This window comes from Rhipicephalus microplus, unplaced genomic scaffold (genome assembly GCF_043290135.1).
Source record: "Rhipicephalus microplus isolate Deutch F79 unplaced genomic scaffold, USDA_Rmic scaffold_40, whole genome shotgun sequence".
NCBI classification, from domain to species: domain Eukaryota; kingdom Metazoa; phylum Arthropoda; class Arachnida; order Ixodida; family Ixodidae; genus Rhipicephalus; species Rhipicephalus microplus.
In genome coordinates this window covers 3,688,895-3,702,769 of record NW_027464613.1, presented here as the reverse complement: position 1 = coordinate 3,702,769, position 13,875 = coordinate 3,688,895, and the positions used below count along the sequence as shown (strand labels likewise).

The 13,875-nt window shown below is 52.2% G+C and overlaps 4 non-coding genes across 4 annotated transcripts; all 4 read left to right on the top strand.

Moving 5' to 3' along the window:
* Positions 1-237: 237 nt before the first annotated feature.
* On the top strand, positions 238-311 carry TRNAN-GUU (transfer RNA asparagine (anticodon GUU)). The gene has a single exon. It is a non-coding gene; the product is annotated as a tRNA-Asn (tRNA).
* Positions 312-2,886: 2,575 nt separating this feature from the next.
* TRNAN-GUU (transfer RNA asparagine (anticodon GUU)) lies at positions 2,887-2,960 on the top strand. The gene has a single exon. It is a non-coding gene; the product is annotated as a tRNA-Asn (tRNA).
* Positions 2,961-7,913: 4,953 nt separating this feature from the next.
* TRNAN-GUU (transfer RNA asparagine (anticodon GUU)) lies at positions 7,914-7,987 on the top strand. Its single transcript has one exon. It is a non-coding gene; the product is annotated as a tRNA-Asn (tRNA).
* Positions 7,988-8,943: 956 nt separating this feature from the next.
* On the top strand, positions 8,944-9,017 carry TRNAN-GUU (transfer RNA asparagine (anticodon GUU)). The gene has a single exon. It is a non-coding gene; the product is annotated as a tRNA-Asn (tRNA).
* Positions 9,018-13,875: the final 4,858 nt, after the last annotated feature.

Genomic DNA, 13,875 nt, shown 5'->3' with positions numbered 1-13,875 from the left:
AGCTCTCCCGGGAGTGGTTTGTTGCTTTTTTTCTTTGGGCTTATAGCTTTGAAGATATGTTCTCAGGGTGGTGAGAGTGGAGCAGGACTGTCTCCGTGGCGCAATTGGCTAGCGCGATCAACTGTTAACCAAGAGGTTGGAGGTTCGAGCCCACCCGGTGGTGGTGCGGCGCTTTTTTTTCTTTGGGCTCATAGATTTGAAGATATGTTTTGATGGTGGTGAGAATGGAGCACGACTGTCTCCGTGGCGCATTTGGCTAGCGCGTTCGGCTGTTAACCGAAAGTTTGGAGGTTCGAGCCCTCCCGGAAGCAGTGTGTCACTTTTTTTATCTTTGCGCTGATAGCTTTGGAGAAATGTTTTCACGGTGGTGAGAGTTGCGCATGACTGTCTCCGCTGCGCAATTGGCTAGCGCGATCGGCTGTTAACCAAAAGGTTGGAGTTCCGAGCCCTCCCGGGAGTGGTGTGATGCTCTTTTCTTTGTGCTGATAGCTTTGGAGAAATGTTCTGACGTTAGTGAGATTGGAGCACGACTGTCTCCGTGGCGCAATTGGCTACCACGTTCGGCTGTTAACCGAAAATTTGGAGGTTCGAGCCCTCCCGGGAGTGGTGTGTTGCTTTTTCTTTGCGCTGATAGCTTTGAAGATATGTTCTGATGGTGGTGAGAGTGGAGCACGACTGTCTCCGTGGCGCAATCGGCTAGCGTGATCGGCTGTTAACCGAAAGGTTGGAGGTTCGAGCCCACCCGGTGGTGCTGCGGCGCTTTTTTTTCTGTGGGCTGATAGCTTTGAAGTTATGTTCTCATGGTGGTGAGAGTGGAAAAGGACTGTCTCCGTGGCGCTATTGGCTAGCGCGATGGGCTGTTAACCGAAAGGTTGGAGGTTCGAGCCCACCCGGTGGTGGTGCGGCGCTTTTTTTCCTTTGGCCTGATAGCTCTGAAGAAATGTTTTGACGGTGGTGAGAGTAGAGCACGACTGTCTCTGTGGCGCAATTGGCTAGCGCAATCGGCTGTTAACTGAAAGGTTGGAGGTTCGAGCCCTCCCGGGAGTGGTTTGTTGCTTTTTTTCTTTGGGCTGATAGCTTTGAAGATATGTTCTCATGGTGGTGAGAGTGGAGCAGGATTGTCTCCGTGGCGCAATTGGCTAGCGCGATCAGCTGTTAACCAAAAGGTTGGAGGTTCGAGCCCACCCGGTGGTGGTGCGGCGCTTTTTTTTCTTTGGGCTCATAGATTTGAAAATATGTTCTGACGGTGGTAAGAGTGAAGCATGACTGTCTCCGTGGTGCAATTGGCTAGCGCGATCGGCTGTTAACAGAAAGGTTGGAGGTTTGAGCCCACCAGGGGACGGTGTGTCGCTTTTTTCTTTGCGCTGATAGCTTTGAAGATATGTTCTAATGGTGGTGAGAGGGGAGAACGACAGTCTGCGTGGCGCTATTGCCTAGCGCGTTCGACCGTTAACCGAAAAGCTGGAGGTTCGAGCCCACCCGGTGGTGGTGCGGCGCTTTTGTTTCTTTGGGCTGATAGCTCTGAATAAATGTTCTGACGGTGGTGAGAGTAGAGCACGACTTTCTCCGTGGCGCAATTGGCCAGCGCGATCGGCTGTTAACCGAAAGGTTGGAGGTTCGAGCCCACCCGGTGGTGGTGCGGCGCTTTTTTCTTCTTTGCGCTGATAGCTTTGAAGAAATGTTCTGACGGGGGTGAGAGTGCAGCAAAAATGTCTCCGTGAAGCAATTGGCTAGCGCGTTCGGCTGTTAACCGAAAGGTTGGAGGTTCGAGCCCACCCGGTGGTGGTGCGGCGCTTTCTTTTCTTTGGGCTCATAGATTTGAAGATATGTTCTGACGGTGGTAAGAGTGAAGCATGACTGTCTCCGTGGTGCAATTGGCTAGCGCGATCGGCTGTTAACAGAAAGGTTGGAGGATAGAGCCCACCCGGGGGTGGTGTGGCGCTTTTTTTTCTTTGGGCTTATAGTTTGAAGATATGTTTGATGGTGGTGAGAGTGGTGCAGGAATGTCTCCGTAGCGCAATTGGCTAGCGCGATTGGCTTTTAATCGAAAGGTTGGAGGTTTGAGCCCACCAGGGGACGGTGTGTCACTTTTTTCTTTGCGCTGATAGCTTTGAAGATATGTTCTAATGGTGGTGAGAGGGGAGAACGACAGTCTCCGTGGCGCTATTGCCTAGCGCGTTCGGCCGTTAACCGAAAAGCTGGAGGTTCGAGCCCACCCGGTGGTGGTGCGGCGCTTTTGTTTCTTTGGGCTGATAGCTCTGAATAAATGTTCTGACGGTGGTGAGAGTAGAGCACGACTTTCTCCGTGGCGCAATTGGCCAGCGCGATCGGCTGTTAACCGAAAGGTTGGAGGTTCGAGCCCACCCGGTGGTGGTGCGGCGCTTTTTTTTCTTTGGGCTTATAGCTTTGAAGAAATGTTCTGACGGGGGTGAGAGTGCAGCAAAAATGTCTCCGTGAAGCAATTGGCTAGCGCGTTCGGCTGTTAACTGAAAGTTTGGAGATTCGAGCCCTCCCGGTGGATGTGTGTTGCTTTTTTTTGCGCTGATGGCTTTGGAGAAATGTTCTGATGGTGGTGAGAGTGGAGCACGACTGTCTCTGTGGCGCAATTGGCTAGCGCGATCGGCTGTTAACTGAAAGGTTGGAGGTTCGAGCTCTCCCGGGAGTGGTTTGTTGCTTTTTTTCTTTGGGCTTATAGCTTTGAAGATATGTTCTCAGGGTGGTGAGAGTGGAGCAGGACTGTCTCCGTGGCGCAATTGGCTAGCGCGATCAACTGTTAACCAAGAGGTTGGAGGTTCGAGCCCACCCGGTGGTGGTGCGGCGCTTTTTTTTCTTTGGGCTCATAGATTTGAAGATATGTTTTGATGGTGGTGAGAATGGAGCACGACTGTCTCCGTGGCGCATTTGGCTAGCGCGTTCGGCTGTTAACCGAAAGTTTGGAGGTTCGAGCCCTCCCGGAAGCAGTGTGTCACTTTTTTTATCTTTGCGCTGATAGCTTTGGAGAAATGTTTTCACGGTGGTGAGAGTTGCGCATGACTGTCTCCGCTGCGCAATTGGCTAGCGCGATCGGCTGTTAACCAAAAGGTTGGAGTTCCGAGCCCTCCCGGGAGTGGTGTGATGCTCTTTTCTTTGTGCTGATAGCTTTGGAGAAATGTTCTGACGTTAGTGAGATTGGAGCACGACTGTCTCCGTGGCGCAATTGGCTACCACGTTCGGCTGTTAACCGAAAATTTGGAGGTTCGAGCCCTCCCGGGAGTGGTGTGTTGCTTTTTCTTTGCGCTGATAGCTTTGAAGATATGTTCTGATGGTGGTGAGAGTGGAGCACGACTGTCTCCGTGGCGCAATCGGCTAGCGTGATCGGCTGTTAACCGAAAGGTTGGAGGTTCGAGCCCACCCGGTGGTGCTGCGGCGCTTTTTTTTCTGTGGGCTGATAGCTTTGAAGTTATGTTCTCATGGTGGTGAGAGTGGAAAAGGACTGTCTCCGTGGCGCTATTGGCTAGCGCGATGGGCTGTTAACCGAAAGGTTGGAGGTTCGAGCCCACCCGGTGGTGGTGCGGCGCTTTTTTTCCTTTGGCCTGATAGCTCTGAAGAAATGTTTTGACGGTGGTGAGAGTAGAGCACGACTGTCTCTGTGGCGCAATTGGCTAGCGCAATCGGCTGTTAACTGAAAGGTTGGAGGTTCGAGCCCTCCCGGGAGTGGTTTGTTGCTTTTTTTCTTTGGGCTGATAGCTTTGAAGATATGTTCTCATGGTGGTGAGAGTGGAGCAGGATTGTCTCCGTGGCGCAATTGGCTAGCGCGATCAGCTGTTAACCAAAAGGTTGGAGGTTCGAGCCCACCCGGTGGTGGTGCGGCGCTTTTTTTTCTTTGGGCTCATAGATTTGAAAATATGTTCTGACGGTGGTAAGAGTGAAGCATGACTGTCTCCGTGGTGCAATTGGCTAGCGCGATCGGCTGTTAACAGAAAGGTTGGAGGTTTGAGCCCACCAGGGGACGGTGTGTCGCTTTTTTCTTTGCGCTGATAGCTTTGAAGATATGTTCTAATGGTGGTGAGAGGGGAGAACGACAGTCTGCGTGGCGCTATTGCCTAGCGCGTTCGACCGTTAACCGAAAAGCTGGAGGTTCGAGCCCACCCGGTGGTGGTGCGGCGCTTTTGTTTCTTTGGGCTGATAGCTCTGAATAAATGTTCTGACGGTGGTGAGAGTAGAGCACGACTTTCTCCGTGGCGCAATTGGCCAGCGCGATCGGCTGTTAACCGAAAGGTTGGAGGTTCGAGCCCACCCGGTGGTGGTGCGGCGCTTTTTTCTTCTTTGCGCTGATAGCTTTGAAGAAATGTTCTGACGGGGGTGAGAGTGCAGCAAAAATGTCTCCGTGAAGCAATTGGCTAGCGCGTTCGGCTGTTAACCGAAAGGTTGGAGGTTCGAGCCCACCCGGTGGTGGTGCGGCGCTTTCTTTTCTTTGGGCTCATAGATTTGAAGATATGTTCTGACGGTGGTAAGAGTGAAGCATGACTGTCTCCGTGGTGCAATTGGCTAGCGCGATCGGCTGTTAACAGAAAGGTTGGAGGATAGAGCCCACCCGGGGGTGGTGTGGCGCTTTTTTTTCTTTGGGCTTATAGTTTGAAGATATGTTTGATGGTGGTGAGAGTGGTGCAGGAATGTCTCCGTAGCGCAATTGGCTAGCGCGATTGGCTTTTAATCGAAAGGTTGGAGGTTTGAGCCCACCAGGGGACGGTGTGTCACTTTTTTCTTTGCGCTGATAGCTTTGAAGATATGTTCTAATGGTGGTGAGAGGGGAGAACGACAGTCTCCGTGGCGCTATTGCCTAGCGCGTTCGGCCGTTAACCGAAAAGCTGGAGGTTCGAGCCCACCCGGTGGTGGTGCGGCGCTTTTGTTTCTTTGGGCTGATAGCTCTGAATAAATGTTCTGACGGTGGTGAGAGTAGAGCACGACTTTCTCCGTGGCGCAATTGGCCAGCGCGATCGGCTGTTAACCGAAAGGTTGGAGGTTCGAGCCCACCCGGTGGTGGTGCGGCGCTTTTTTTTCTTTGGGCTTATAGCTTTGAAGAAATGTTCTGACGGGGGTGAGAGTGCAGCAAAAATGTCTCCGTGAAGCAATTGGCTAGCGCGTTCGGCTGTTAACTGAAAGTTTGGAGATTCGAGCCCTCCCGGTGGATGTGTGTTGCTTTTTTTTGCGCTGATGGCTTTGGAGAAATGTTCTGATGGTGGTGAGAGTGCAGCACGAACTTCCAATCACAGGTAATGTTATTAGGTTCCTTCCGTTCAAAAAGAGTCTGACTGATAATACTCCTTACGACTTGTTTATGTTGTTGGGACTGTATTCATTATGGAAAAGTCGCATGATTGATGGACATGCCGAGCACCAATGGTCGACTAGATCTGTCTTCCGAGAAGCAGCTGCTCAAGTGCGCAGTGTTGTCGACACTTTTGACCCTGTTCCGGAGTCACTTCTCGTTCTTGACGCTTTTGCGAGTTTTCCGCACTTCTGGTGAAGTATGCTCTTTGTACATTACTGTTGATAATTTCATTCATTTAAGAAAAAAAAAGTCTCCGTTGCGCAATATTCTAGCGCGATCGGCTGTTAATCGAAACGTTGGAGGTTCGAGCCCTCCCGGGAGTGGTGTGTCGCTTTTTTTTTCTTTGCGCTGATAGCTTTCAAGAAATGTTTTGACGGTGGTGAGAGTGGAGCACGACTGTCTCCATGGCGCAATTGGCTAGCGCGTTCGTATGGTAATCGAAAGGTTGGAGGTTCCAGCCCTTCCGGGAGCAGTGTGTTGCTTTTTTTATTGCGCTGATAGCTTTGGAGAAATGTACAGACGGTGGTGAGAGCGCTGCACTACTGTCTTCGTGGCACATTTGGCTAGCGCGTTCGACTGTTAACCGAAAGGCTGGAGGTTCGAGCCCTCCCAGGAGCGGTGTGTCGCTTTTTTCTTCTTAGCGCTGATAGCTTTGACGATATGTTCTGATGGTGGTGAGAGTGGACCACGACTGTCTCCGTGGCGCAATTGGCTAGTGCGTTGGGCTGTTAACCGAAAGGTTGGAGGTTCGAGCCCACCCGGTTGTGGTGCTGCGCTTTTTTTCCTTTGGGCTGATAGCTCTGAGGAAATGTTCTGACGGTGGTGAGAGTGCAGCGCGACTGTCTCCGTGGCGCAATTGGCTAGCGCGATCGGCTTTTAACCGAAAGGTTGGAGGTTCGAGCCCTCCCGAGAGTGGTGTGTTGCTTTTTTTTCTTTGGGCTGATAGCTTTGAAGATATGTTCTGATGGTGGTGAGAGTAGAGCAGGACTGTCTCCGTGGCGCAACTGGTTAGCGCGACCGGCTGTTAACCAAAAGGTTGTAGGTTCGAGCCCACCCGGGGGCGCTGCGGCGCTTTTTTTGCTTTGGGCTGATAGCTTTGAAGTTATGTTTTCATGGTGGTGAGAGTGGAAAAGGACTGTGTCCGTGGCGCAATTGGCTAGCGCAATCGGCTGTTAACCGAAAGGTTGGAGGTTCGTGCCCTCCTGGAAGTGGTGTGTTGCTTTTTTCTTTGCGCAGATAGCTTTAAAGTAAAAGTGGTGAGAATGGAGCACGACTGCCTCCGTGGCACATTTGGCTAGCGCGTTCGGCATTTAACCGAAAGTTTGGTGGTTCGAGCCCTCCCGGAAGCAGTGTGTCACTTTTTCTATCTTTGCGCTGATAGCTTTGGAGAAATGTTTTCACGGTGGTGAGAGTTGCGCATGACTGTCTCCGCTGCGCAATTGGCTAGCGCGATCGGCTGTTAACCAAAAGGAAGGAGTTCCGAGCCCTCCCGGGAGTGGTGTGATGCTCTTTTGTTTGTGCTGATAGCTTTGGAGAAATGTTCTGACGGTGGTGAGATTGGAGCACGACTGTCTCCGTGGCGCAATCGGCTAGCGTGATCGGCTGTTAACCGAAAGGTTGGAGGTTCGTGCACACCCGGTGGTGGTGCGGCGCTTTTTTTCTTTGGGCTGATTGTCTGAAGAAATGTTCTGACGGTGGTGAGAGAGGAGCACGACTGTCTCCGTGGCGCTATTGGCTAGCGCGATGGGCTGTTAACCGAAAGGTAGGAGGTTCGAGCCCACCCGGTGGTGGTGCGGCGCTTTTTTTTCTTTGGGCTGATAGCTTTGAAGATATGTTCACATGGTGTGAGAGCGGAGCAGGACTGTCTCCGTGGCGCAATTGGCTAGCTCGATCAGCTGTAAACCAAAAGGTTGGAGGTTCGAGCCCACCCGGTGGTGCTGCGGCGCTTTTTTTCTGTGGGCTGATAGCTTTGAAGTTATGTTCTCATGGTGGTGAGAGTGGAAAAGGACAGTCTCCGTGGCGCTATTGGCTAGCGCGATGGGCTGTTAACCGAAAGGTTGGAGGTTCGAGCCCACCCGTGGACGGTGTATCGCTTTTTTTGCTTTACGCTGATGGCGTTGAAGATATGTTCTGATGGTGGTGAGAGTGAAGCACGACTGTCTCCGTGGCGCAATTGGCTAGCGCGATCGGCTGTTAACCGAAAGTTTGGAGGTTCGAGCCCACCCGGGGGTGGTGCGGCGCTTTTTTTTTCTTTGGGCTGATAGCTTTGAAGATATGTTTGATGGTGGTGAGAGTGGTGCAGGACTGTCTCCGTAGCGCAATTGGCTAGCGCGATTGGCTGTTAACCAAAAGGTTGGAGGTTTGAGCCCACCAGGGGACGGTGTGTCGCTTTTTTCTTTGCGCTGATAGCTTTGAAGATATGTTCTGATGGTAGTGAGAGCGGAGAACGACTGTCTCCGTGGCTGTCGCAATTGGCTAGCGCGATCGGCTGTTGACCGAGAGGTTGGAGGTTCGAGCCCTCCCGGAAGTGGTGTGTTGCTTTTTTCTTTGCGCTGATAGCTTTAAAGTTATGTTCTGACAGTGGTGAGAATGGAGCACGACTGTCTCCGTGGCGCATTTGGCTAGCGCGTTCGGCTGTTAACCGAAAGTTTGGAGGTTCGAGCCCTCCCGGAAGCAGTGTGTCAGTTTTTTTAACTTTGCGCTGATAGCTTTGGAGAAATGTTTTCACGGTGGTGAGAGTTGTGCATGACTGTCTCCGCTGCGCAATTGGCTAGCGCGATCGGCTGTTAACCAAAAGGTTGGAGTTCCGAGCCCTCCCGGGAGTGGTGTGATGCGCTTTTCTTTGTGCTGATAGATTTGGAGAAATGTTCTGACGTTGGTGAGATTGGAGCACGACTGTCTCCGTGGCGCAATTGGCTAGCACGTTCGGCTGTTAACCGAAAATTTGGAGGTTCGAGCTCTCCCGGGAGTGGTGTGTTGCTCTTTCTTTGCGCTGATAGCTTTGAAGATATGTTCTGATGGTGGTGAGAGTGGAGCACGACTGTCTCCGTGGCGCAATCGGCTAGCGTGAACGGCTGTTAACCGAAAGGTTGGAGGTTCGCGCCCACTCGGTGGTGGTGCGGCGCTTTTTTTTCTTTGGGCTGATAGTCTGAAGAAATGTTCTGACGGTGGTGAGAGAGGAGCACGACTGTCTCCGTGGCGCTATTGGCTAGCGCGATGGGCTGTTAACCGAAAGGTTGGAGGTTCGAGCCCACCCGGTGGTGGTGCGGCGCTTTTTTTCTTTTGGCCTGATAGCTCTGAAGAAATGTTCTGATGGTGTTGATAGTGGAGCACGACTGTCTCTGTGGCGCAATTGGCTAGCGCGATCGGCTGTTAACTGAAAGGTTGGAGGTTCGAGCCCTCCCGGGAGTGGTTTGTTGCTTTTTTTCTTTGGGCTGACAGCTTTGAAGATATGTTCTCAGGGTGGTGAGAGTGGAGCAGGACTGTCTCCGTGGCGCAATTGGCTAGCGCGATCAGCTGTTAACCAAGAGGTTGGAGGTTCGAGCCCACCCGGTGGTGGTGCGGCGCTTTTTTTTCTTTGGGCTCATAGATTTGAAGATATGTTTTGATGGTGTTGAGAATGGAGCACGACTGTCTCCGTGGCGCATTTGGCTAGCGCGTTCGGCTGTTAACCGAAAGTTTGGAGGTTCGAGCCCTCCCGGAAGCAGTGTGTCACTTTTTTTATCTTTGCACTGATAGCTTTGGAGAAATGTTTTCACGGTGGTGAGAGTTGCGCATGACTGTCTCCGCTGCGCAATTGGCTAGCGCGATCGGCTGTTAACCAAAAGGTTGGAGTTCCGAGCCCTCCCGGGAGTGGTGTGATGCTCTTTTCTTTGTGCTGATAGCTTTGGAGAAATGTTCTGACGTTGGTGAGATTGGAGCACGACTGTCTCCGTGGCGCAATTGGCTACCACGTTCGGCTGTTAACCGAAAATTTGGAGGTTCGAGCCCTCCCGGGAGTGGTGTGTTGCTTTTTCTTTGCGCTGATAGCTTTGAAGATATGTTCTGATGGTGGTGAGAGTGGAGCACGACTGTCTCCGTGGCGCAATCGGCTAGCGTGATCGGCTGTTAACCGAAAGGTTGGAGGTTCGAGCCCACCCGGTGGTGCTGCGGCGCTTTTTTTCCTTTGGCCTGATAGCTCTGAAAAAATGTTTTGACGGTGGTGAGAGTAGAGCACGACTGTCTCTGTGGCGCAATTGGCTACCGCAATCGGCTGTTAACTGAAAGGTTGGAGGTTCGAGCCCTCCCGGGAGTGGTTTGTTGCTTTTTTTCTTTGGGCTGATAGCTTTGAAGATATGTGCTCATGGTGGTGAGAGTGGAGCAGGATTGTCTCCGTGGCGCAATTGGCTAGCGCGATCAGCTGTTAACCAAAAGGTTGGAGGTTCGAGCCCACCCGGTGGTGGTGCGGCGCTTTTTTTTCTTTGGGCTCATAGATTTGAAAATATGTTCTGACGGTGGTAAGAGTGAAGCATGACTGTCTCCGTGGTGCAATTGGCTAGCGCGGTCGGCTGTTAACAGAAAGGTTGGAGGTAAGAGCCCACCCGGGGGTGGTGCGGCGCTTTTTTTTCTTTGGGCTTATAGCTTTGAAGATATGTTTGATGGTGGTGAGAGTGGTGCAGGAATGTCTCCGTAGCGCAATTGGCTAGCGCGATTGGCTTTTAATCGAAAGGTTGGAGGTTTGAGCCCAGCAGGGGACGGTGTGTCGCTTTTTTCTTTCCGCTGATAGCTTTGAAGATATGTTCTAATGGTGGTGAGAGGGGAGAACGACAGTCTCCGTGGCGCTATTGCCTAGCGCGTTCGGCCGTTAACCGAAAAGCTGGAGGTTCGAGCCCACCCGGTGGTGGTGCGGCGCTTTTGTTTCTTTGGGCTGATAGCTCTGAATAAATGTTCTGACGGTGGTGAGAGTAGAGCACGACTTTCTCCGTGGCGCAATTGGCCAGCGCGATCGGCTGTTAACCGAAAGGTTGGAAGTTCGAGCCCACCCGGTGGTGGTGCGGCGCTTTTTTCTTCTTTGCGCTGATAGCTTTGAAGAAATGTTCTGACGGGGGTGAGAGTGCAGCAAAAATGTCTCCGTGAAGCAATTGGCTAGCGCGTTCGGCTGTTAACCGAAAGGTTGGAGGTTCGAGCCCACCCGGTGGTGGTGCGGCGCTTTCTTTTCTTTGGGCTCATAGATTTGAAGATATGTTCTGACGGTGGTAAGAGTGAAGCATGACTGTCTCCGTGGTGCAATTGGCTAGCGCTATCGGCTGTTAAGAGAAAGGTTGGAGGATAGAGCCCACCCGGGGGTGGTGTGGCGCTTTTTTTTCTTTGGGCTTATAGCTTTGAAGATATGTTTGATGGTGGTGAGAGTGGTGCAGGAATGTCTCCGTTGCGCAATTGCCTAGCGCGATTGGCTGTTAACCGAAAGGTTGGAGGTTTGAGCCCACCAGGGGAGGGTGTGTCGCTTTTTTTGCGCTGATAGCTTTGAAGATATTTTCTAATGGTGGTGAGAGGGGAGAACGACAGTCTCCGTGGCGCTATTGCCTAGCGCGTTCGGCCGTTAACCGAAAAACTGGAGGTTCGAGCCCACCCGGTGGTGGTGCGGCACTTTTGTTTCTTTGGGCTGATAGCTCTGAAGAAATGTTCTGACGGTGGTGAGAGTAGAGCACGACTTTTTCCGAGGCGCAATTGGCTAGCGCGATCGGCTGTTAACAGAAAGGTTGGAGGATAGAGCCCACCCGGGGGTGGTGTGGCGCTTTTTTTTCTTTGGGCTTATAGCTTTGAAGAAATGTTCTGACGGGGGTGAGAGTGCAGCAAAAATGTCTCCGTGAAGCAATTGGCTTGCGCGTTCGGCTGTTAACTGAAAGTTTGGAGATTCGAGCCCTCCCGGTAGATGTGTGTTGCTTTTTTTGCGCTGATGGCTTTGGAGAAATGTTCTGATGGTGGTGAGAGTGCAGCACGAACTTCCAATCACAGGTAATGTTATTAGGTTCCTTCTGTTCAAAAAGAGTCTGACTGATAATACTCCTTACGACTTGTTTATGTTGTTGGGACTGTATTCATTATGGAAAAGTCGCATGATTGATGGACATGCCGAGCCACCATGGTCGACTAGATCTGTCTTCCGAGAAGCAGCTGCTCAAGTGCGCAGTGTTGTCGACACTTTTGACCCTGTTCCGGAGTCACTTCTCGTTCTTGACGCTTTTGCGAGTTTTCCGGACTTCTGGTGAAGTATGCTCTTTGTACATTACTGTTGATAATTTCATTCATTTAAGAAAAAAAAAGTCTCCGTTGCGCAATATTCTAGCGCGATCGGCTGTTAATCGAAACGTTGGAGGTTCGAGCCCTCCCGGGAGTGGTGTGTCGCTTTTTTTTTCTTTGCGCTGATAGCTTTCAAGAAATGTTTTGACGGTGGTGAGAGTGGAGCACGACTGTCTCCGTGGCGCAATTGGCTAGCGCGTTCGTATGGCAATCGAAAGGTTGGAGGTTCCAGCCCTTCCGGGAGCAGTGTGTCGCTTTTTTTATTGCGCTGATAGCTTTGGAGAAATGTACAGACGGTGGTGAGAGCGCTGCACTACTGTCTTCGTGGCACATTTGGCTAGCGCGTTCGACTGTTAACCGAAAGGCTGGAGGTTCGAGCCCTCCCAGGAGCGGTTTGTCGCTTTTTTCTTCTTGGCGCTGATAGCTTTGACGATATGTTCTGATGGTGGTGAGAGTGGACCACGACTGTCTCCGTGGCGCAATTGGCTATCGCGTTGGGCTGTTAACCGAAAGGTTGGAGGTTAGAGCCCACCCAGGGGTGGTGCGGCGCTTTTTTTCCTTTGGGCTTATAGCTTTGAAGATGTGTTTGATGGTGGTGAGAGTGGTGCAGGACTGTCTCCGTGGCGCAATTGGCTAGCGCGATTGGCTGTTAACCGAAAGGTTGGAGGTTTGAGCCCACCAGGGGGCGGTGTGTTTTTTTCTTTACGCTGATAGCTTTGAAGATATGTTCTGATGGTGGTGAGAGGGGAGAACGACTGTCTCCGTGGCTGTCGCAATTGGCTAGTGCGATCGGCCCTTGATCGAGAGGTTGGATGTTCGAGCCCACCCGGTGGTGGTGCGGCGTTTCTTTTTCTTTGGGCTGATAGCTCTGAAGAAATGTTCTGAGAGTGGTGAGAGTGGAGCACGACTGCCTCCGTGGCCCAATTGGCTAGGGCGATCGGCTGTTAACCGAACGGTTGGAGGTTCCAGCCCACCCGGTGGTGGTGCGGCGCTTTTTTTTCTTTGGGCTGATAGTCTGAAGAAATGTTCTGATGGTGGTGAGAGTGGAGCACGACTATCTCCGTGGCGCAATCGGCTAGCGTGATCGGCTGTTAACCGAATGGTTGGAGGTTCGAGCCCACCCGGTGGTGGTGCGGCGCTTTTTCTTCTTTGGGCTGATAGCTCTGAAGAAATGTTCTGACGGTGGTGAGAGTGGAGCACGACTGTCTCCGTGGCGCAATTGGCTAGCGTGATCGGCTGTTAACCGAACGTTTGGAGGTTCTAGCCCACCCGGTGGTGGTGCGGCGCTTTTTTTTCTTTGGGCTGATCGTCTGAAGAAATGTTCTGACGGTGGTGAAAGAGGAGCACGACTGTCTCCGTGGCGCTATTGGCTAGCGCGATGGGCTGTTAACCGAAAGGTTGGAGGTTCGAGCCCACCCGGTAGTGGTGCGGCGCTTTTTTTCCTTTGGGCTGATAGCTCTGAAGAAATGTTCTGACGGTGGTGAGAGTGGAGCACGACTGTCTCTGTGGCGCAATTGGCTAGCGCGATCGGTTGTTAACTCAAAGGTTGGAGGTTCGAGCCCTCCCGGGAGTGGTGCGGCGTTTCTTTTTCTTTGGGCTGATAGCTCTGAAGAAATGTTCTGACAGTGGTGAGATTGGAGCACGACTGCCTCCGTGGCCCAATTGGCTAGCGCGATCGGTTGTTAACCGAAAGGTTGGAGGTTCGAGCCCACCCGGTGGTGGTGCGGCGCTTTTTTTCTTTGGGCTAATAGTGTGAAGAAATGTTCTGCGGTGGTGAGAGTGGTGCACGACTGTCTCCGTGGCGCAATTGGCCAGCGCAACGGGCCCTTAACCGAAAGGTTGGAGGTTCTAGCCCACTCGGTGGAGGTGCGGCGCTTTTTTTCCTTTGGGCTGATAGCTCTGAGGAAATGTTCTGATGGTGGTGAGAGTGGAGCACGACTGTCTCCGTGGCGCAATTGGCTACCGCGATCGGCTGTTAACCGAAAGGTTGGAGGTTCGAGCCCGCCCGGTGGTGGTGCGGCGCTTTTTTTTCTTTGGGCTGATAGCTCTGAAGAAATGTTCTGACAGTGGTGAGAGTGGAGCACGACTGCCTCCGTGGCCCAATTGGCTAGCGCAATCGGCTGTTAACCGAAAGGTTGGAGGTTCCAGCCCACCCGGTGGCGGTGCGGCGCTTTTTTTCTTTGGGCTGATAGTCTGAAGAAATGTTCTGACGGTGGTGAGAGAGGAGCACGACTGTCTCCGTGGCGCTATTGGCTAGCGCGATGGGCTGTTAACCGAAAGGTTGG